This window comes from Cyprinus carpio, chromosome A25, assembly GCF_018340385.1.
Source record: "Cyprinus carpio isolate SPL01 chromosome A25, ASM1834038v1, whole genome shotgun sequence".
Classification (NCBI taxonomy): domain Eukaryota; kingdom Metazoa; phylum Chordata; class Actinopteri; order Cypriniformes; family Cyprinidae; genus Cyprinus; species Cyprinus carpio.
The window spans coordinates 16,401,079-16,425,018 of NC_056596.1; the positions used below are offsets into that span (position 1 = coordinate 16,401,079).

Here is a 23,940-nt window from a genome sequence, read left to right on the forward strand (position 1 = left end):
TGTCTATAACATAAAAACTCGTGAAGAGCTGCCTTGATGGTCTACATACTAAACAATGTACAGTTCTGCTACTATTTTTTTTTTCTTTTTGCCTGTACTAGTGATTAATGGTGTAATTAATACACACACACACACACACACAATCAAAAGTTTGGAATAATTACCATTTTTAACGTTTTGAAAGAAGCATATTTTGCTCATCAAGGCTTCAAGTACTTGTTTAAAAATGCAGTAAAATCAGTAATATTGTGAAATATTATTACAATTTAAAAAAACTGCCTTCTATGTGAATATCTGTTAAATTATAATTTATTTCTGTGATCAAAGCTGAATTTTCAGCATCATTACTCCAGTCTTTAGTGTCACATGATCCTTCAGAAATCATTCTAACATACTGATTTGATGCTCAAGAAAAATGTATTATTAATATTTTTTGGAAACCATTCAAAAGTTTAATGTAAGATTTAAAAAGGATGCATTAAATGAATTAAAGGTGACAGTAAAGACATTAATAATATAACAAAAGATTTCTATTTCAAATAAATGCTGTTCTTTTGAACTTTCTATTCATCAAAGGATCCTGAAAAAAAAGTAGTTTTCAGCACTCATAATAATAAGAACCATTATTAATAACTGAACACCAATAATAATTGATAAATTGACCATCAATTCAGTATATTAGAAGGATTTCTGAAGGATCGTGTGACACTGAAGACTGGAGTAATGATGCTGAAAATTCAGCTTTGATCACAGAAATAAATTATAATTTAACAGATATTCACATAGAAGGCAGTTATGTTAAATTGTAATAATATTTCACAATATTACTGAATTTACAGCATTTTTAAACAAATAAATGCAGCCTTAGTGAGCAAAAGAGATAAAAAAAATAAATAATTATTGCACTTATCTCAATGCCCATATTATTAATTATTAAATAATACATTAAACTTAACAGCCATACCGGGGTGCTTTTATAACCCCAATCCCACTTATGTTTCTACGACACCATTCATTATTAAATTTTTTTTTTCAGAAGTATATTGAGGTAACTGCTAGGAAACATCTTTTAAATATTGTAAGATTTCCACAGACAGAAATTCAGAACAAACAAAAGCTTCTTTAAACAACTCAACAGTTTTTATTTTGGAAAATTCAGTCAGCCGGTTTAATTTTCTAAAGGTAACGTTCGTTCATAACATACACATTTACCAGCACACAGAACTAATGCTCCGGTTTGATTTCCACAAAGCCCTACTCACAAACGTTATGTTAAAACAACCTGCACGTTAAACAAAACACTCCTCCTGATTATTTCTACACAGTTACCGCTCTTTTCGACAGACAATGTACATATATATGCTTTCCATGAGGTGCGACTGAGGCGGGACGGGGGTCGTGGGATGAGGTCACTAGTGTCCAGTCTTTTCCGTCGGAGCTGAGGAAGGTTTGTGTGTGACGTTGAGGTCATGTGACGTGCCGAGTCCGTTTAAAACCAGTGTTGAGACTTCAAGAACAATAATTTAGCAGAAATCCACAGAGGCGCCCAGCGTTAGCAGACTGGGGTTACAAATAAAGAGGAGAAAGGAGTAAGTCATTAGTGGTGTTTATCAGGCAGACGTGGAGATCCAGAGAGAGGTCACCCGGGGTCAACGCGAGACCGCTTCCTGTCGCAAATGTTTGGTACGCAGGAGGCCTCGCTCGCTTTTCGTTAAAGTCGCTTTCAGATGAGACGCTACGTCTTCCCTCTCTGGTCCAGTCTGCCGCACGGAACTGTGGGTAAACTTCTCCCAACACGCAGCCGTCAGCTGAGGACCAGAAAACAGGAAGTGCTTATTGCAGAGGTGAAGATGTGAGTGAGCAAACTGATTCATGTCCTTGTCATATTTCACTGCAAAACTAAAAGAAAAATTATGCTTTGCATTTTAGTACCATTAAAATTTGTGCCATTTCATTGCCAACTCTCATTAATGTAATGGCAAAAAATATCATAATGTGTATGACTGTTTTTTTTTTTTAATTAATAAATTAAATTCAGTACAACAAACAGAATTATAATGTTAAAACTTTAACATTTAATAATAATAATATGCACATATTATTCAGTAATAAAAACTTGATTTTTGTTGGTTATTATCATAAAATTCTCTGTATAAGTATATTATTATTATTATTTATTTAAATAAACAGTAAATATCATATATATATATATATATATATATATATATATATATATATATATATATATATATATATATATATATATTTTTTTTTTTTTTTTTTTTTTTAATTAAATATAATTAATATAATAATTCACAAAATTTTAAAATTAATGTTTTTTATTAAGTCTTACCAGAACAATGGATGCTGAATTATTATTCATTACTTTTAATTCATTTTTATTATACAGTCATGTTATCAGCTAAGGACAAAAAAAGAAGGAAAAACTTTTTTTTTTTTCTTGACTTTCCAATGACTATACAATAATTGTTGTTGTTGTTGTTACGAATAGTTAATTTTAAGTAAACACATAAATACAATAATATCATTAATATTTCAAAAATTACATATATATTTAAAAATGTATAGACTTTTTGAGGTGAAGTACACTACCGTTTAAACGTTTCCGGTCAGTAAAATGTTTTATTTTTAATAAAAGTATTAATTTCTTCAACGAGGAGGCATTAAATTGATCAAAAATGGGAGTAAAGGCATTTATAATGTTACAAAAAAAAATTTAATTAAATAAATGCTGCTCTTTTAAACTCTCTGTGGGTCAAATAATACGCAGAAATGTTTCTTGAGCAGCAAATCAGTAATGATGCGAAAAATTCAGCTTTGCATCAAGGAATAAATTACATTTTAACAAACATCCAAGTAGAAAACAGTTCAACTGTAATAATATTTCACAATATTACAGTTTTTACTGTGTTTTTGATCAAATGAATGCAGCCTTGGTGAGCAGAAGAGACTCATTTAAAACATTTACAAAATTTATTTTTGAATGGTGGTGTACATAAATCCCATCATACACATCAAAGATTTTTAAAAAAAAAAAAAAAAAAAAAAAAAAAAAGACATAATAATGGTAATAGTGATGCTTGCTTTAGCAAACAACATTAATAAATACATAAATATAATCTCTCAGAAGTGCTGTCCTTTCAAGAGGCATTTCTCAGCGATTCTGTAATTTCTAGTGATGATTTGTGGTTTATTTAGTGTTGTGCACACAGTTCAGACAGTCATTCATAACTTCTGTGTGTTGTGTGTGTTCTGGCACCTGGATCACGACACGACGCAGCGGCAGCTCATGCAGTCCTGTCCGCTCTCGTCCGGCGGGTTCAGCTTCCTCATCTTGTGCTGACGGATCTCTCGCACCAGCGTGTAAAACGCGTCCTCCACACCCTGCACACACACCGCAAAACCACGCATGAGGAGAAACCAACCAGTGCACATGCTATCAAGAGATTCAAGAGCAGTGATTGGTCAGAAACTTCTCACATCTCACAGATCAGAAACATTTCTATGCACAGCACTGCAGCTAGTGATGAAAACACATGAAAGTGACAGACATACTAGAGTAATGTGTGGTAAATGTGTCTTTTTCTCACGGTTCTCGTCAGATGGGGAAAACACAAAGCGGCAGTGAGTCATTCCCTGCAGTGTTATACAACACACCCTGTGTGTGTGTGTGTGTGTGTGTGTGTGTGTGTGTGTGTGTGTGTGTGTGTGTGTGTGTGTGTAGGTGGCCGTGAGGAGAATTACAGCACTAAACACTGTCAATCCAAAGAATCTTTCAGGAACATTAAACTTATAAAACCCCTGAGACTAACTCTAGACTCAGAAAACCAAAGTATAGATCCATCATAAATGTTGTCCTTGAAAGCTACAAACTGGAAAATCTTCATGAAACAACCAGCACTTGTGCACAGTACGTATCTGAATATGAGATGTGCTGAGATTTTCACTGAATAATGGCCTTAATTTCAGAGCATTTATCACACAAAGCTGTGGTAGGAATTCAGAAGGCTTGGATAATTTATTTAATTTAGGTGTGTTTGTAATTCAGAGGTGTTGTAGTAATTCAGAAGTATTTGATTATTTTTTTTTTTTTTTTTTTATATATATATATTAAATATATATATATTTATAAATAAAAGAAACACACAAAACAATGCAAAGCAAAAAAAAAAAAAAAAAAAAGCAAAACAAAAAAGCAAAAACACAAAACACAGATAAAAAAAAACACAAAAGAAAAGAAAAGAAAAGAAAGCAAAGCAAAGCAAAACAAAAAATACTAAAGAAATACTGTATTGTAGGTGGGTCAATTATTTTGTATACAATTTACTCTGATGAGTAAACTTTAAGAAATTCTGATGTTGGACACAGACTAGTTTTGCTCAAACAAACAAATAAATAAATAAATAAATAAAATGGCATAAATAAATGAATAAATAAATAAATACATAAATGCATGAAATTGCATAAATAAATAAATTGGCATTAATAAATTAAAATAAATAAATAAAATGGCATAAATAAATAAATAAAATTGATTGAATAAATAAATAAATGTAATTGAATAAATAAATAAATAAAATGTGAAATTGAATAAATAAATATATGAAATGGCATAAATAAATAAATGAATTGGATTGAATAAATTAATTAAATAAATAAATGGCATAAATATAAATAAATTGGCTGAAAATGGCATAAATAAATAAATAAAATGGCATAAATAAATAAATACATGAAATGGCATAAATAAATAAATAAAATGGCATAAATAAATAAATAAATGAAATGGCATAAAATAAATAAATAAATAAATGAAATGGCATAAATAAAACGGCATAAATAAATAAGCTCAAATAAAATAAATAAATAAATAAAATGACAAATAAATAAATAAATAAATAAATGAAATGGCATAAATAAATAAATAAATAAGCTCAAATAAAATTAAATAAAAATTGGCTCAATAAAATAAATAAATAAGATTGAATAATTGAATAAATAAATAAAATAAATAAAATGGCACAAATAAATAAATTGTCATAAATAAAATAAATAAATAAATAAATAAAATGGCATAAATAAATGAATGAAATGGCATAAATAAATAAAATGGCATAAATATATAAATAAATCTATCTATCTTTAAATGCCTGACAGAAAATCCTCGCACTGACTCACTTGTCGTGTTTTGGCTGAGGTCTCGATGAAGGGGATCCCGTAGCTGCGCGCGAGCTCCTGTGCTTGCCGTGTGTCCACCGTCCGGGCCGGGAGGTCACACTTGTTACCCACCAGCACCATGGGCACGTCATCCGAGTCCTTCACCCGCTTGATCTGTTCCCTGAGCACCAACACAAGAGGTCACGGTCAAACACACCCAGACTGTGGGCAGACATTTGATCGTGAACAACACTGAATTCAAAATTGACTCTCTTAACACATACTGCTAATCTTGAGCTGAACAATTAATCCGTTCAAGTTAATCTATGTCTTGGCAATCTTTAATCAAACTCTGCACATCTGCATCCGCTCTGGAATGGCACTGCTTCTCTGATGAGGTCAGTTTGCTATGAGTGAGAGATGAAGAGGAGTATAACTATAACTTATATAATAATTATAACTTCTGAAGTGGGAAACAGGAAGTTATTGAAATGTGACTTTGGTCAATAATTTAGAAATTTTAGTATTTATCATGAAGTTAGCATAGCAACATTCTACTGAAACCAAGGTCATGGGTTCGAATCCCAGTGAACGTTTAAACGGGTAAAATCTGCATCACTTTGGATTAAAAGTGTCTGCATGAATGTAATGTGAAACAGACATCAATATATCATCCAGACATGTAAGACTCAACATAGAATCATTTTCTAAATCTTCTTTTTAAACATATATAGTAAAATGTAATTTATTCCTGTGATCAAAGCTGAATTTTCAGCATTTTTTTTACTTCGAGTAAATCATGAGTATTTATATATATATATCTTTCTTAAAGGACCTGGTACAAATTACATTTTCTGCACAAAACCAACAAATAAATAAAAGAAACACACAAAACAATGCAAAGCAAAAAACAAAGCAAAACAAAAAAGCAAAAACACAAAACACAGATAAATAAAAAAAAAAAAAAACAAGAAAAGAAAAGAAAAGAAAAGAAAAGAAAAGAAAAGAAAAGAAAAGAAAGGAAAGCAAAGCAAAGCAAAGCAAAGCAAAACAAAAAATACTAAAGAAATACTGTATTGTAGGTGGGTCAATTATTTTGTATACAATTTACTCTGATGAGTAAACTTTAAGAAATTTTGATGTTGGACACAGACTAGTTTTGCTCAAACAAACAAATAAAGAAATAAAATGGCATAAATAAATGAATAAATAAATAAATACATAAATGCATGACACATATATAGTAAAATGTAATTTATTCCTGTGATATAAAGCTGAATTTTCAGCATCATTACTCCCGTCTTCAGTGTCACATGATCTTACAGAAATCATTCTAATATACTGATTTTGATTTTAATTTTGTCCCTTAATTATTCCAAACTTTTGACTGATAGTGAATATAATGCAAACTGGTTATACTCAACTGCCACCTGTGGCTGATATTAAACAGTGCTTTACTGTTCCCATGTTGTACTGTACTTCATGTATTAAAAATCCATTACCCACAAACAACAAATGGATTGATATAATCCAGTTATAATTTTTTTCCTTTCTCCTTTCATGTCCTTGAAAGCTCTCTCTCTCTCTCTCCTTTAGTCTAAATGAGTGATTGATTTCATACTCCATCTCACTTTCTGCTCTCCTTTCCAGCACAACTACTGAATATTTTGTGACAGATGCTCAGTCATAATGCAATTTAAGGATCCGACGGGTGTAATCCAAGTTGTGTTTCTGTTGTTACGTCAAACGTGCTGATAACTAACACTAAGAGCTGATAGAGGGGATCAGAATCAATGCTAAGGTGATTTCGGCTCACGTAAGACGCCACTTTCTGTGATTTACAGTTTAACACGACACCTTCAGCTCTTGGCCTGAGTAACACAAAAACATGTCCAGGATATATTTCACACACACACACACACACACACACACACACACACACACACACACACACACACACACACACACACACACAAAAGGTGGATAGATAGACAGATAGATAAATAAATAAACAAATAAATCAAATCAAAACTTTTACATATATTAAATTAAATTAAATTAAATTTATGCATTTAGCAGACGCTTTTATCCAAAGCGACTTACAGTGCATTCAGGCTATCAGTTTTTACCTATCATGTGTTCCTGGGGAATCGAACCCCCAACCTTGCGCTTGGTAACGACTTAATCATTTAAATGATATTTAGATGATATAAATCATATATACAATTTATAATAATTAAATAAAATTAAATCTATAAAAATAAAGATATGGAAATTATATATAACTTATAACGTAAAAAATATATTTTTCTAAATTAGCGCAATTAAAAACAGTACAACAAATACTAATCTAATTTATGAACACTTTGCGTTTAAACTAATATATTAAAACTTTTGTTCAAGGGGTCATATGATGTTGCTAAAAAGAACATTATTTTATGTATTTGGTGTAATGAAATGTGTTTATTCGGTTTAAGGTTAAAAAACAAAAATTACAAAAATTTCACTGAAACTTTGCTAATGTGACTGCGCTTTTAAACGGCAAAAGCACACAGACATTTGACCTCCTAACTGACACAATCAACACCCATTACCTTATTTCATATTCAGAAAAGTTAGCCAATCATAACAGAAGTTATTTACATACAGAAGACATAAACACAGCAAAATTTATTTATTTATTTTTTAAATCTATCTTCTTCTTTCAACATATAATTGAAGAAACGTGAGTGTTATTGAAGAGATATTTTGAGGGCCAGGCAGCTGATTTTCAAACACACACACCTGTACTGATGAATGTCCTCAAAGGACTTGGTGTTATTGATGGCAAACACACAGAGGAAGCCCTCTCCCGTCCTCATGTACTGGTCCCTCATGGCGCTGTACTCCTCCTGACCTGCAGTGTCCAAGATGTCCAGCAGACACGTCTCCCCGTCAATCACCACCTGCTTCCTGTAGGAGTCCTGCAGAAAGACACCCGGCCGAATCAACGCCAAACTCACGTTTGCTTTCATCAGTAACACCGTTACTTGTTTATTTCTTACCCAACAGCCAATAATCTTTAGTTATTTCACACACATGGACATGATTTGATGTCTTTAAAATTACTTTTCTTCAAACGTGCCGAATAAAGGACTTTGGAGACAAAAAACGTCAGGGTTTCAAACAGCAAGCGGACAGCAGAGAAGGTTGAGTTGTGTCCTGACACATAAACACGCGTCTCTGTGCTCGTTAGCGCACAGCGACTCGGCCATAAAAAGGACATTGTTTGTCCAGAGATGGGTGTGGCGGGAAAAGAGGACAGAGAGAGCGCGAGGGACGTGTAGAAGCACGTACACACACACACACACACACACACACACACACATCCCTCACACTGAGAGCAAACGCAGGTCAAGAGGAAACTACTGCGGTATATTTGACTCAGAGTGTACAGAGAAACACACAGACTGAATGAGTGAATGGTGGGGTCAGATTTTATTCATTGCCCAGTGATGATGTGAGATAAAGTGAAGAGAGGGACCACTGATCAATATAATAAAGCATAACGTACAGTACAAGAAAACTAAGGATGTACCACAATCAAATCAAGCACAAGGTTCCATTAGTTAACTAACATTAGGGTTTAAAAAAAAGGTGGAATGTTTCCAGTAAATTTCGGAAATTATGGAAAATATTTTCCATAAAAAATTTTCCACCCCTTTGCAACCCTAACATACATATAGGAATAGTTCAAATTTACTCACCCTCAGGCCATCCAAGATATAGATGAGTTCGTTTCTTCATGAGAACAGATTTGGAGAAATTTAGCATCACTTGCTCACCAGTGGATCCTCTGCAGTGAATGGGTGCCGTCAGAATAAGAGTCCAAACCGCTGATAGAAACATCACAATAATCCACAAGTAATCCACACCACTCCAGTCCATCAGTTAATGTCTTGTGAAGTGAAAAGCCTCCATAAATCCATCATTAAGGCGTTTTAACTTTAAACTGTTGCTTCTGGCCAAAATAAGAGTCCACAATCCATTATAACGCTTCCTCCAGTGAAAAAGTCCATCCACTGTTGTCCTCTCACATCAAAATCCACTGATATAGTTGTGCAGAATTGTTTTGATTCGTCCGTTTCGCTTGCAAATGGTGCTTGATCTGTACAGATTTCTCTCCTGATTCAGCGGAGATGACTTTTTCACTGGAGAAAGTAATATTATGAATAGAGGACCAATCTTTTAGTGGGAAAAAATGGTTTGAAGTTAAAAACGCCCTGATGGATTGCAGGTTTTCTTTTCACAAGATGTTTACTGATGGACTGGAGTGGTGTGGATTACTTGTGGATTATTGTGATGTTTTTATCAGCTGTTTGGACTCTCATTCTGACGGCACCCATTCACTGCAGAGGATCCATTGGTGAGCAAGTGATGCAATGCTACATTTCTCCAAATCTGATTAAATAACAAACTCATCTACATCTTGGATTGCCTGAGGATGAGTAAATTTTCAGCAAATTGGAATTTTTCAGTGAACCATTCCTTTAATTATAGGCAATGATTACCTAAATGAGAAACACAATGTAGGCAGTTCGAAGAAAATTCATTTAACTGACTACTGAAATTTCCGTAACTCTTTACAATAAGGTTCCACTAGTTAATGCATTAACTAACATTAACTAACACTGAACAATACAATTATTACAGCATTTATAAATCTTTGTTAATTTTAGCTAATACAAATACAACTGTTCATGGTTAGTTCATATTACCTCAGGTTCCATTAAATAATATCAACAGATATTTGATGAATGTTGACAAAGTTAAAATTCAAATGAAGGTTAATAAATGCTTTAGAAGTAGTTCATTCATGTTAACTACTGTAATAAACTAATTTTAATGAATGAAAGCCTATTGTAAAGAGTTACCAATTTTTTTCTATCTTGACAGCCCTACAAGAAAGCATGACATATTTTGGATTGGGGTGTCACAATATTTATGATAATAACCATGATATTTAAAAAGTAGAATACTGATGTCATGTTAATATTACACCAGTAAGCAGTCTGGGTTGACCCTCCAACACAGTAGGTGGCAGTACTGCACATTAACCCCGGCTCCCATCCGTCATCAAATGGAAAAAAAGATGATGACACAATGTGTAGCAATTAATAATTCAAAACAATAATGTAGCTAGAATAAAAAAGATATTTCAGAGAACATTAGACCCATTAACCTCCACTGTATGGACAAAATACTCTAATTAGCTGCTGCAGCATTGCTGACCTTCCCGATGATATACGACAGACCGCTATACTATGTGTATGATGTTACAGTTTCTAATTATCATTAGTATGATCAAATTTCATGAACTGTAAAATTACTCAGCAAAGCAGTCAGCAAAAGCAGTAAATAGAAATTGGCAAAAAAAAAAATCTTATAAATATCTAACAGCTCCAGTTGACAGGGTAAAAATATATAGTGGATTTATTTTTTAAGTTTTGATATCGAAGTGAGTTTATTGATTACATTATCTAACAGCTCCAGTTGACAGGGTAAATATATATTGTGCAGTTATTGATTACCACACATTACCTCTATAGTGGGGTCGTATTCGTCCACAAAGTGGGTTCTGGATGAGTTGGATGGTGAGAGCGCTCTTGCCCACGCCTCCAGCGCCCACCACCACCAGCTTATATTCAGTCATTCCTTCACTCCTCTTCAACCTCTCTCCACACCTGAGGAGAAACCAGCAGCGCCATCAATACAGACAAACCTCCCACTGCATCCAAATTCAGTATGTTATATTATTGACACAACAAAGATCCTCTTCAGGCCTTAAGGTATAGGAAAGGATTCATAGGACATAATGATTGTCAGCAGTGCTTTGTTGAAATAAGCATATAAGAAGTCCAAAGTCTCACTGTCTCACTTCCAAATCTTTGACTATTTGACTAAAACTTTTACATTTCAACTAAAGCCTGCAGATTATTACAAGCTGGTTCATTTTGGTGCCTTTTCTGTAGTTATTCATCCATATTAAGGAGCAGATACAGCAAGCCGACTTCAAAGAACTAGCAGCGATGAAGTCCGACTGAGGTGTCGCCTCTCGTCACCTACATCTCGGCCAAAAAGTTACGTTTGAACACAACACAAAGACTACAGTCAACAACACATATATATTCTGCACCTGCATGAGAGGAAACTCCTCTCCACACCAGTAGGTGGCAGCAGTTTGTATGGGTCACTCATAAAGGACTGCGAATATACAAACGATAAACAAAGCAGCGCTGTGTATTTTGTTTGCTTTGTCACCTTCACCGATTTTTTTGTCTCGTGTACTGGTTCGCTAATGCCGGGTTCACACTGCACGATTTTCAGAGTCGTCAGATCACCGTTGTTTTCACACTGCGCGACTATCTGGGGCAGAATTCAGTTGCTGCAGTGTTCACACTGCACGATGGATCGGTGACAGGAGCTTACACACTGCATGACTTTACAATCTGAAGAATCGCCGAACAACTCTGTCTGGTCCGCAAACTACGTTTCACAACCAAACACACGCGAGAAGTGATAAGGAAATAACTCCTCCCCTAACTTTCCGCTGTCCTGTGTCTTGCTCTCTCATTGGCTGTACCTCATCGTCAATGTATTTTTCAGTCAGAACTCATTTCGCACAGCAGGATTTTGAATCGCCGACAGGTCCAGATACTATTTAGCATGCCAAATATTTCACGGGTGTCGGCGATTATCTCAGATCGCGTCTTTGATCATTTACACTGCGTGATTGTCACTCGGCACCGATTTGCCTCTGATTTTGATTCTGTATTTTCGCAAAACCTGTTGGCGAGTGAAAATCGGGGCTAAAATCGTGCAGTGTGAAATCAGCATAAGCTTAACAGCCAATCTAGGATGTTTCCTAAAAGCATTGTTAGCCAACTATCGCCAAGTTCCCTCGTTGGAAACATAGCTAAACAATTTTATGTTTTACGAAACCATAGTTGCAACAAACATTCATAAACAGTTTCGCAATCTTGTGTGGTCAGAACTACAGTTCGGCATGGTGTGTCACAGTCTTAAGGAGTGCATCAAGGTACGTTTACAAGACAATCATGTACTAAATATACTAAATATAGTCTTCCCTTTGCATTTTTAAAAAAGGTTTACGTATAGACAACAATGTTGTCAAAATGATCCCTGTTCACATTTACCCAAATTGAAAACGACTAAAAATGTTTTATGCTGTTTTATGCAAACCAGGCCAGTAGTTGGCGATCTCCATATGTACAGAAATATTAACATCTGCGCACATATGCATTCCTATAGACTGAACACATAATATATGTGCACATGACATTAGCGTTTTCACAAATTAATGTTTTTGTAATTTACATGGAGACGATAATGGTATAATTTACAAAAAAACATTTTCAAATGTTTGCTTTTCAGGCCTCAAAAACCTTATGAAAATTAGGGCTTGGTGATAAAACATTTATAATAATTATCACAATATATTTTACCAGCGATAGAACAATAACACATGTTCGATAAATGTTCAATATAATGTCTACGCGCCAAAAGCAGAACGAAACAGAATTAACAGCGCTGCACGGACCAATTACTGTATCAGCTCAGCACGAGAAGCTCCGTTTACTCTCTGATCACGTGACCAGCGCTGTGAGATCCAGCGAGAAGTGCATGAATTCAGATAAGTACATGTCTTGATGATTTAGACAGATTAAACAGTCCTGACAAACAGGAGAAACACTGCCATGAACAATCCCGTTAGAAGGCTTTTCCATGGATTTAGAATCCAGTTTTACATACATTCTAAATCATAAACATCTCAAAGACATCTTCTAAATGTCTACTTAACATCTGATAGGGAAAGTCCTATAGACGTATTGCAGATGAGCGAACACTAAAAAATACGTCTTGCAGATGTAAATGCAGATGTCAAATAGACCTCTATGGTATGTACATATGCTGTCAGGCAAACTATGGTTCATTTTCGTAGGAATATGCTGATTTTGTATAAAAGAATGGCCAAAAGACATACAAATTATTCCGTTTTTAGTTGAAAATGGTGTCGTGTAAACACCAAGACCAAGAGTCATGGAGAATTTATCCTAAAGAAATCTGGAATGCTCTTTCATGTTTCACTGTTTAGTATTCAGTAAACGAACTTGCACAGAACTGCAAGGAAGATAAACTATGAAATATGAAAAGCATTCTGGCTAAGATCCAAGCTTGCAGTGCACTGAGCTTTTATCTGATAAATGATCATTTGGTGGTTTTTCGGTTCAAGTTTCAACATGGTCTAAAACAACATTAACTCTAAACGTGATCCAGCTACCGTCCCTCACTGGTTATATTGTCATAGGCTGGTTGTTGCTGGTTTCGGGGTGGTTGATGATGTTTTGTGTGGTGTCCTGTGGTTTCATCACAACTGGATTTCCAAAGAAAAATCAGCTTCTGAAAAATGCAAATCAGCATCTACTATTTCGTAATTTGACTTGTGTTAGTTATTTTTACCCCATATGACATGCGAGGGGGGTGGGGGGGGATGGGGGGTGGGCACAAATCAAGCATTCATTCCCACTACTTTTTCATTCATACCCTTATTTTAGTAAAATTGTAGCCGCAATTTATCTAAACAAGGGGACCAAATTAGTACAATGTGGCCATGATTTAACTAAAATTTAATAAAACATGGTCATGAAAAATGAAACTCTTTACACACGTTGCAAACTCTTGAAGGGACAGTTCACTCAATAACTCACCCCCATGTCAATCCAAACCTTTATGACTTTTTCTTCTGTGAAAGTCAGTGGGGTCCAAACAATACTGGAGGTCACTGATCTTCATTGTATAGATTAAAAAAAAGGAAGAAAGACATTTCTTAAAATATCTTCTTTTTTGTTCCACAGAAGAAATAAAGCAATTCAAGTAAATGAGTAAATGATGACTTCATGAAAGTAATTCATAAATATCCTCATACTTATTGAGTGGGGGTTGTGGCATTTTGCAACTTGAATTATACTAACTAATAAAACGGTCAAACTATTTTCAATTCTGTTTTTCAAGGTTATTATTAACAAATATCGTTAATCGATCAATATTTTTGTAGAGTCACATCACATGACATTTCACAACGTGAACTAACCTTTATTTTAATGAGACTTTCTATATCAACCAAGACACCCTTTAATTTTTTTCTGCATGTTGGTCGTATCACATGACTTTCATTTAGTGAAAAAAATATTAGTAACAAACAGTTTAGCAGTTTGTTTTTTCTAAGAAATATTAATTACAAAAAATGGCAAACTAGCATAATTTTCAAGAAATGCATTCTTTTAATGTTTTTTTTTTTTCATTGTTATTGTATATCAGGACAGTTGTACCACCTTGACGTTTTTAACTTTATGTCCCACAAAAAATATTAAAATGAATTTTAATTCAGAAGTAAATAATAATAATAATAATAATAATAATAATAATAATAAAAATATTCAAGTCATTCTGTTTAATTTTATATATATTTGATGGTTACACCATATGACATTTTTAGTGTTAGTGTTAAATTAAAACTTTTTTTGAAAATGGTATGAAAATTTTCTAAACCATATAAAACTCAACATGAATACAAATAATATTAAGAGTCTAAAAACTTTGCACGTGTGTTTTAAACTTTTTTTGTAAGATTTTGCATTTTCTTTATTGTGGACACACTTATTCGTCACTGACCCCGCTACACATCACATAACGCATAATAAGGTGCACTTTAACACACAACAGTGGTGAGCATCTAAAACAGCACATCACCAGACAGACTATATTAGTCCCAGGGTGTGGAGTTTTATTATTAGATATTTATTTATCGTCATCGGCTGTAAGCGCAGCTCAGGATCAGCAGAGGTGCATCTGCAGCATTGATAATTCATGAAAACACTACATTTCTTGGTACTATTGAGACTGAAACTTATGTCCATCGCAGTGTGTCTGTGAGAACTGGACGATTAATGAGTAACTCTACACACACACACACGACTGAGCTATTAAAGGCAAAGGGCAGGGAGTTCATTCATTATGTACGACTGCCTTAAATCCTTGAAAGCCAAACAAAACACTGGGGTAAATGCAATAGAAGAAATTAAGATTTATGAATAATAACTACATATTTACATTTTTTCACTGATAGGCCACTGCTAGATGGTTGCTTAAAAATCAAACTTAGCAGACACTCAAGTCTCTGACATTCTGGCCTCTAGACGTGGACTTCAGTGAAACTCTATGGTTTTTATCATCCACCATGTGAAAATCACACAGTAACTCTGATAACTTAGAACGGTAACTGCAAAGTTCACTATTTTGGCTTGAAAAATGCAAGTACATGAACTCATGTACATGTACATGTTTTTTGCTGTACAAACTCAGTTTTGTTTATGCAATATAGTTTTTTTCTATGAAATGTTAATACAAAAATGTGCCAAAATATCATAACTTTCAAATATTTCATTCTTTTATCTAGGCTTTTTTCTTGGTTATTATATTAGGACAGCTGTACCACCCTGGCATTTTGACTATGTCCTCAAAAAATATCAAAATGAATTTTAATTCAGAAATTAAAACACACAAAGTTTATTTTAGTCATAAAATATTTTAGTTAGTCATTTTATGAATTTTTATATATTTGATGGTTACACCATACAGTATGACATTTTTAGTGTTATTGGCGTTAAATGTAAACTTTGCTTAAAAATAGTATAAAAAAATGTAATTAAGCAAAAACACAACTAATCCAAATCCAAAAATGAGAATTCTGTCATCGTTTACTCACATTGTTCACACTGACGTTACAAACCACTTTCTCTGGTGATACAGAAATGTTTATTTCTAATAAATTGCGCACAGTGAGATGCATTTGTTATTAATAAAGTAAATATGTCATAATTTGTGTTTAAAAAGACTTGATATCAGCAAGTCACTACGAAATATGCTTTACCATCTAGTTAAATAAGAATACAGCGAAAGTCCAATAGTCATTCTCAGAAAAGCATATTATGTGCTGCTGATGTTCATAAGTAGTTTTGTAAAACCTGAGGTGAGTGACAGCGCCACTTTCAGTTTCAATTTAACATGGATGAACAAAGTTTGCCCAAATTTAGGCCATGATTTGAATAAGCCTTCCAACTAAACTAGGCCACAGAGAGGGGAGGATGAAAGAGTAATACACACACAGAGGGCAATGAAAGTTTGATTAGGACCTTCTGTCAGTGCAACATGTTTTTTGGGATGAACACTGGATCAGTAGAGACCAGACTGCAGGTCCCATCGGGGAATCTCCATCCCGCTCTCTCCAAGACTCATAGTTAGAGCCAAAGTGCCGAGGGGTTTCACCGTGGTCCTGTACTGTTTCTAAACCTGAGACAACTCCTACAGTGAAACGATGTCTTAAGTGTGTATCCAGGGTGTTGCTATGCAGTTGCTAAGGTGTTTCTGGTATGCAGTTTCTAGAGTGTTGCTAGGTGGTTACTTTCCAACCTAAGTTTAAAGTAGCGATGCAATGAAATTTCAGCAACCGAAAATATTTGGCCGAAACAGCAACTACAGATGAATAAAGTTTGTAAACAAACTTTGATGTTGGCTTGACCATGCTTTGTTAGAAAGTTTAAAATAATTTAAGTCAATAAAATGTTATTTCTAAAACATTGCTAGCATGAACTGGCATGCTGCTACCATGGTTTAACACTTTGCCAATATATATAAAATAGTAGTGTCAAAATTAACACATTAACGCATGCAATTATTATTATTATTTTTTTTTTGTTTAACACATTACAAATATTTAATGCAATTAACACAGGGGCGGAGCTAGGGTTGGCCACCCCACTCACACTGCTGCTTCGGTCTCTTTTTCCTTGACAAGAATTGTGTTTATTTCTATTTAGAATAGAAATTGTGCTTCAGTAATTTTGCGTTAAATTATATTAACGCGTCAAGGATTGTAAAAATAATCGCATGCAATAATGCATAAACGATGACAGCCCTAATTATAATGACTGCTTTTTTATTATTAGTAATAGAAAAGCAAACATAATACTGTCTTGTTTGCCGTCAGCATTCAGCAAATTCGCATTTACATAATTTGAACAAATCTTTGAATGTCTATTAATCATAGACTGTATAAAAATATGGATGTAGTGTCCGTCCGTAGTGTTTTGAAGCTCAAAATGGGCACAGCCAGCCGTCGCCATCTTGGCAGCACATCACTCCCTGATAATCGAAAATGGGCAAAGAGGCGGGAGTTGGTTGCTGAGGCCACACCCACTTAGCTCAACAGTGGTAACAGCAGCGGTAATCCACCTGTCACTCAAGTGGCCACGCCCTTAATTATGCAGAACTTTAAGGCTTAATATAATTTAAACGGATGAGTTATAAAAAAAAATCACCCCCTTCACAGTTGTCATGAAGGGCAAAATTAGCTATATAGACCAAAACCAATTTTTTTGTACCAGGCTTTAAACATGTTTTTTTCTGCTGTAAAGTTGGGCATTTTAACATGGGGAGTCTATGGGACTGACTCCCTTTTAGAGTCAGCCTCTAGTGGCCAGTCGATGAATTGCAGTTTTAGTCACTTCCTTATTGGTTTCACGAGAGAGAGCAGGAGGTTGCCGCTTGCTATTAATGAACATTTAATTTCACAAACCTTGCAAACTAAGTTGAATCTAGTTGAGATCTTGTGAAGTGTGCATTTGTATCCTGCATGATCGCGTATTCTCTGCATGACGGTCGGTCCGTGTGTATTGAATGCGGACAGGAGGAGAGTTCATCCTCACTGGAGACGCACAATCGACAAAATTTAAACTCATGATTTCAAATTATGCTGCGCTTTATCCATTTGCCCAGTGTCATATTCATGTCATTTTCACTGTGTGCTGTATGTAAAATGACTGTTACCTTGGCTTTATTTGAAAAAAATACGATTCCCGGTGATGAGAGATTTGCAAGATTTATTAGTGCCCTGTTGGTTACAATGTTGACTTTTTATTAAATATTTATTTATTTGTGAAAAATATATTGCCATCTGAAGTATAAGTATGTTTATTTTACACTTTAATTTTTTTATCCATTTTCAAATGATTTAAAATGTCCTAAATATGAATTAAAATAAAAACATTTATATCGGCCACCCTGCTTTCCAAGATATCGGCATCAGCTGTCAAAAAAACAATATCGGTCAACCACTAGTAATAATATATCTTTTCAAAATATATTGCAACACAAAAATGCAACAATATGTATTACGAACAGCGACAATATGTATCATGTATGGTTCAAACAAAAAGCAAGTTTAGACAGATTTAATTTAATATCAGAGAAGGTAATGGTACATCAAATATGGTAATCCCAGATCATAACACATTTAATTAATTATTATTAATATTTTTTTAATACATTTTTTATGAAATGCAATATTTAAAAAACAAATAAATGTATGTATTCAGAGACAGCGTGCAAGCATACATGTATAACACATTTTTAGAAGTATGAATATTTCTATTCAGATATTACCATTGACCTGTGCATTGGTCCATTGATATGATATACACACACATACACACACACATATATACTATTTTAACTATTTTGGTTAAAAAGTATTATGAGTGTATCGTATCTTGAGATCAGCATTGTGTATTGAATCACAGTGTGTATTCCTACTTCCCAAATTATTATTTTATTTCAGCTTTATTTCAATAAATAAATAATTTTTAATAGTTTTAGTTAATGATATCCAGCACTGGTCTTAACTGGTTTAACCTGGCAGTTTTAATGGAAAATTTGTGGAAAATCCTCCTTTAGTGGAAGTCTAAGGAATATTTCCCCCGTTTTATCATCTGCCAGGTGAATATGGTAAGTGTGATTGCTTAGGAAAGCAGCAACTTTCCTCTCGTCAGCGAGCGATGTGATTTATCACTGAAAAACTACAGGCAAGGCTGAAAGCAAGAACTAGACATCGGCTCTGGGATCTGCCAAGGCTTTAGAGCCGCATGCATACACCCTGTCACCATGAGCGGCCAATATGAAACCCTAGAGTCCCTCTGGAAGCTCAGGATAAACTTACTGACACTATCAGCTCTGCGGTTTACTGACATGCATCCAATACCTAGGATCTGGCATGAAAATGATTTGCCTAATCATTGTGATCTCAACAATTAGAGTCATTTCAAATCTTACATTGATGAACATTATGTTAGGGCAGAAGTAAATGGTCTAAACAGAATCTGAAGTATCAATTTTCCCTGAGACGCAACTCTAAAACAGAAGCAGGCCTAAGTGATTTCCAGTCCGGTTCAGACAGTAAAAGGAACCTCACATGGGAGACGAAGGAATCGAACACTGAGGAACCATAACAGATCCAGGCTGAGCGAGCGACTGACATCATCCCCCAAAATAACCAGCACTGGCCAGATCATTACATCTGTCTAGCCTAAATGTGCTGCCCTCCACTGCAGACACTTCAAGACGATGTTTGTCTGAATGCATGAGAAATACATTACTGCACGCTAGGGCTGCACGATTATTCCCTTGAAACTGTAATTGTGATTATTAATTATGATTATCACAATTTACATTGAATGATGTTTATATCATTGTTTGAAGCAACTGCATGCCATATTTTTATATATAAAAAAAAAAAACAAGCTGAAAACACTGACACTGAAAAACTTGTATTGCTTTTCTATAGTATTAAGCCTCACATGTGAACTATACATCAGATTGGTTTCTTCCCAAGCATTTCTACCCAAACATTAATTGTTTTTATTGAGGAGCCAAAGCAACATTTCTCATTTTCATTTAAGATTTTTAAAAGTATTACCATATAATATTTATATTTTATTTCAGTTTTTTTTTTTTTTTTGCAAACTGACATTGCTAAAAAGAACATTATGTTGTGTATTTGGTGTAATGAAATGTGTTTATGCGGTTTAAGGTTAAAAAAAACACATTATTTTCCACATACTGTACATTATTGTTTTTTTTTTTTTTTTTGGCCTTTCTGAAACGTGTCGTTTTTCACAAAGCTCATCAGTCTGAAAAGCGAGGTGTGCTCTGATTGGCCATCTATCCAGTGTGTTGTGATTGGCTGTAAGTGTGTGACGGAAATGTTACGCCCCTCACCACAGCGGTTCCCAATCCCAGTCCTCGCGCCCCTGCTCTGCACATTTTGTATGTCTCTCTTTGTTAACACACCTGATTCAGATAATCAGCTCGTTAGACGTGAGCTCCGTGCATGAACTGTGTTCTGATTGATATGATCCCTACACAGTGTTCACTGCTCCCTACTCCCTGAGCAGGGGAAATCTGTTGGTGTTTACCTCACTTCAGAACATTCATTCACGGATTTGCGCTGCGCAACGTCTTCACACACGGACAAGTGTGACATCATATACCTCTGTAAATAAATACAATTTAAATTCACGTCTCGCACACTTTAAAGGGGTCATATGATGCGATTGTGAATAGATAAGATCCCTAAAGTTGCAAAGACTAAAGTCTCAAACCCAGAGATATTCTTTATAAAAGTTAAGAGTCAAACGCGCCCTCCTAAAACGGCTCGTTCTAACACGCCTCCACATCTCTACATCATTGTGTGGGAAGATCTGCATAACGCCGCCCAGATGTTCACACAAAGAAAGAAGGCGTAACCTTCGATTCTCGATGTTGCTGCCCGCACCATGTCGTGGAGATGCTGTTTCGTTGTGAAAGCGAAAATACTTTGTTTGGTCTTCCAAAAGAGGACACAAGACTAGAAATCAGTGGTTAAGTTGTATTTACAACACTGTTCCAGAACAGTTCAAACCAAATATTTAGTGTGCATCACATTTTATAGAGGACTGTTTCCTGATCCTGGGAGAGAAGACTACAACTGTTCTGACTCACAGTCTGTAAGTACGTTTACATATTTAAAGGATTTGCCACTGATGATTCAAACGCGAGTTTTGAGCAGTGTAGAGTATCGCTTGTTGTTTGTCGTTTCTCCGATCACTAATGTAGATATGGTTTTATGTTTACACGGCGCGATGCAATGCAGCACGTAAAAAGACTGTACTAGTCTTTATAATCCATATTTATGTCCCCACTGGATGCAACAAATGCCTCATTTATAATGGGTTTTATTGGTTTGTCTCGTCGTGCCGGTACGCAAGACATCACAGTATGGTGAGGGGCGTAACATTTCCGTCACACGCTTGAGGCATTCGGCCAATCACAACGCGCTGGATAGCTGGCCAATCAGAGCACACCTCGCTTTTCAGAACGATGAGCTTTGTGAAAAGGTGAGGGGCGTAATAGTTAGGTGGGGCATAGAGGAGAAACAATAATGTACAGTATGTGGAAAATAATGTGTTTATGTGGTTTAAGGTAAAAAAACATTTCATTACACCAAATACACAAAATAATGTTCTTTTAGCAGCATCATATGACCCCTTTAACTGATAAAACCTAGTCTCACATCATCTTAAATAACAGTTCACAGTCTTTAAGGAGAACATTTGGTTACTTTCACTTTGTAAACAGTGAAAATCCACAAAACACGCTGTACAATATAAACATCTACTACATGTGCAGTAAAATATCAAACTTTAGTACTTAAGCGACCTTAACTTGATTGAGCTGCTATTAAACTTCCGCACTGCTCCTCATCGTCCACAAATTACGAATGCTACTATGTGGAGGCATCTTAATATTCATAAGCGGAGCCTCTGCCATTGGCGCGCTATCAAGCGACGTCAGCGGAAACTAATTAGAATTCAGCAAACCGTCCGTCGCAATTGGACCGCTGCGACGCAAACTTGGGAATGACTACTTAATATTCATGAGCTCGTCTTCGTCATAGTAGAACTCGCAATCGTTCGTCCGGTTTTATGGGGCGTCACCCGAGTTTATACAGAGAGGCTCGTAACGGTCACATGGATGTCGCTAAAACCTAACAAATTAGATAACAGACAACATGTTTACATTCAGCGTTAGACGTGAAATCCTTTCCGGTAACGGCGAGCTGGCGGGAAAAGAAGCAACGGTCAGTCCGATCGATTACTAGAGTCTGATTCAGTGTGAACTGATCTGATTCACTGTTTAGATTCGGGTAAATAAAATACAAGCTAATTAAATAAATACCACATGGTTTATTTTTTTTCTATTTTCATCAAATAGTTTAAAATAAAACGCTGATTATTAAAATTACAGAATAGTCCTGGAGTCCAAAAGGACCACCGATCGTTCACACAAATGTAAACATCATCCATGCATTTATAAAAACGCACCAGTAATCACCATAAATATCGTCCATGTGTGTGTGTGTGGTAATTAATAAAAATACGTGTTTTATTTAAGCGATACTTTCAACTGTGAGTCGGTCCAGTTGGTCTTCTTACAATATTACACTGCAATCAAACGAGTTATGCTTTAATAACAAAAAATGGTCACTTCACCTCTGATTCCCCGGATACAGTCACTCTCCAGGAGATTTCGATTCTTTCGAGATTTTCCTGAATTGCATTAGATGTAGCAGACAGTCCAGAGTGAACAATGTGCTCCGCTGTAGTGTGTGTGTGTGTGTGTGTGTGTGTGTGTGTGCAGCCTACGCCCAGCCCCACACCGCACACAGCCCCGCCCCTCAGCCCAGGCACCAATCACACTACGGCAAAGGCTCAGCTTATGAATATTAAGTAGATCCTGGTGACGTTGCTTGGTATCTTTCGCCGATTCCAGAAAATTGGCTCGTTTAGCGCCTGAGAGGCTGATCGACCGAGAACACAGCCAATCACAAGGCTTCGTCCCGCCTCCTAAAACACGACAACCAATCGGATTGGACAATCTACACCCGCCAGAACACGGATCCCCAACCTTACACACAGCAATTCAAACGTACTGAATTAATTTTATTGTTAAGTAAAAAAATAAATAAAAATAAAACGTATTTTTGGAGTGCGACACTTATTAAAAATTAATAAATTTAATTAATATTAATGGTATTTTTTTAGTTATATATTATTATTTTTTTTTATTTTATAGTTACTGTATATTTAGTTATTTTAATTAGTTATAGCCTAAACCAAGGGGGCTGCATTTAAACAAATATTATTGTTATTTATTTTATTAAAAGTAAAGTCTGAGTTATAGCCTAAACCAAGGGGGTTGCATCTGAAGGGATACAAATTACAATTTGCATCATAAGACTTTATTAAAGACATTTTTTTAGTTTTACTGATTTAGAAATGCGGTTTATTACTTATCTAAGTCATGCTTTTCCTTGTCCTGTTTAAAACCATATTCAAAGTGAAAATAAAACATTAAAAAATATGGAAAGTGGATTAACAGTTTGTTTTGCTGTATTTTGTTTTGCTTTTGTTTTCATTTCTTAGTATTAAACAGTCTCAGAATGTGCTAACTCAAAACATTCTTAGGTCACAAATTTCTTTAGAAAGAATAGAAATGCTTGAATTGATGACGAGTACCCCGGGCCTAACCCTAACCCTACAAAAAAACAAAACATCAAAAATAAATTTATGTAGTTAGTAAATTCGGATGAGTTTTAAAACATCCAAGTAATCAAGTCTTACTGATATGATCACATCAATATCATATCATATCATCGAATTTTATTAAGTATATCCTGACCAGGCCTTTTTAGTTTCTGCAGATGTTGCTTATGTGATCTGTTTATGGAATATAGTTTCTAAGGAGAGACTGATATATTGTGTTTCTCCA

At 34.9% G+C, this 23,940-nt stretch overlaps 1 pseudogene; it reads right to left on the bottom strand.

The window, feature by feature from the left end:
• Nucleotides 1-1,118: 1,118 nt before the first annotated feature.
• On the bottom strand, nt 1,119-22,815 carry LOC109062366 (annotated as a pseudogene).
• Nucleotides 22,816-23,940: the final 1,125 nt, after the last annotated feature.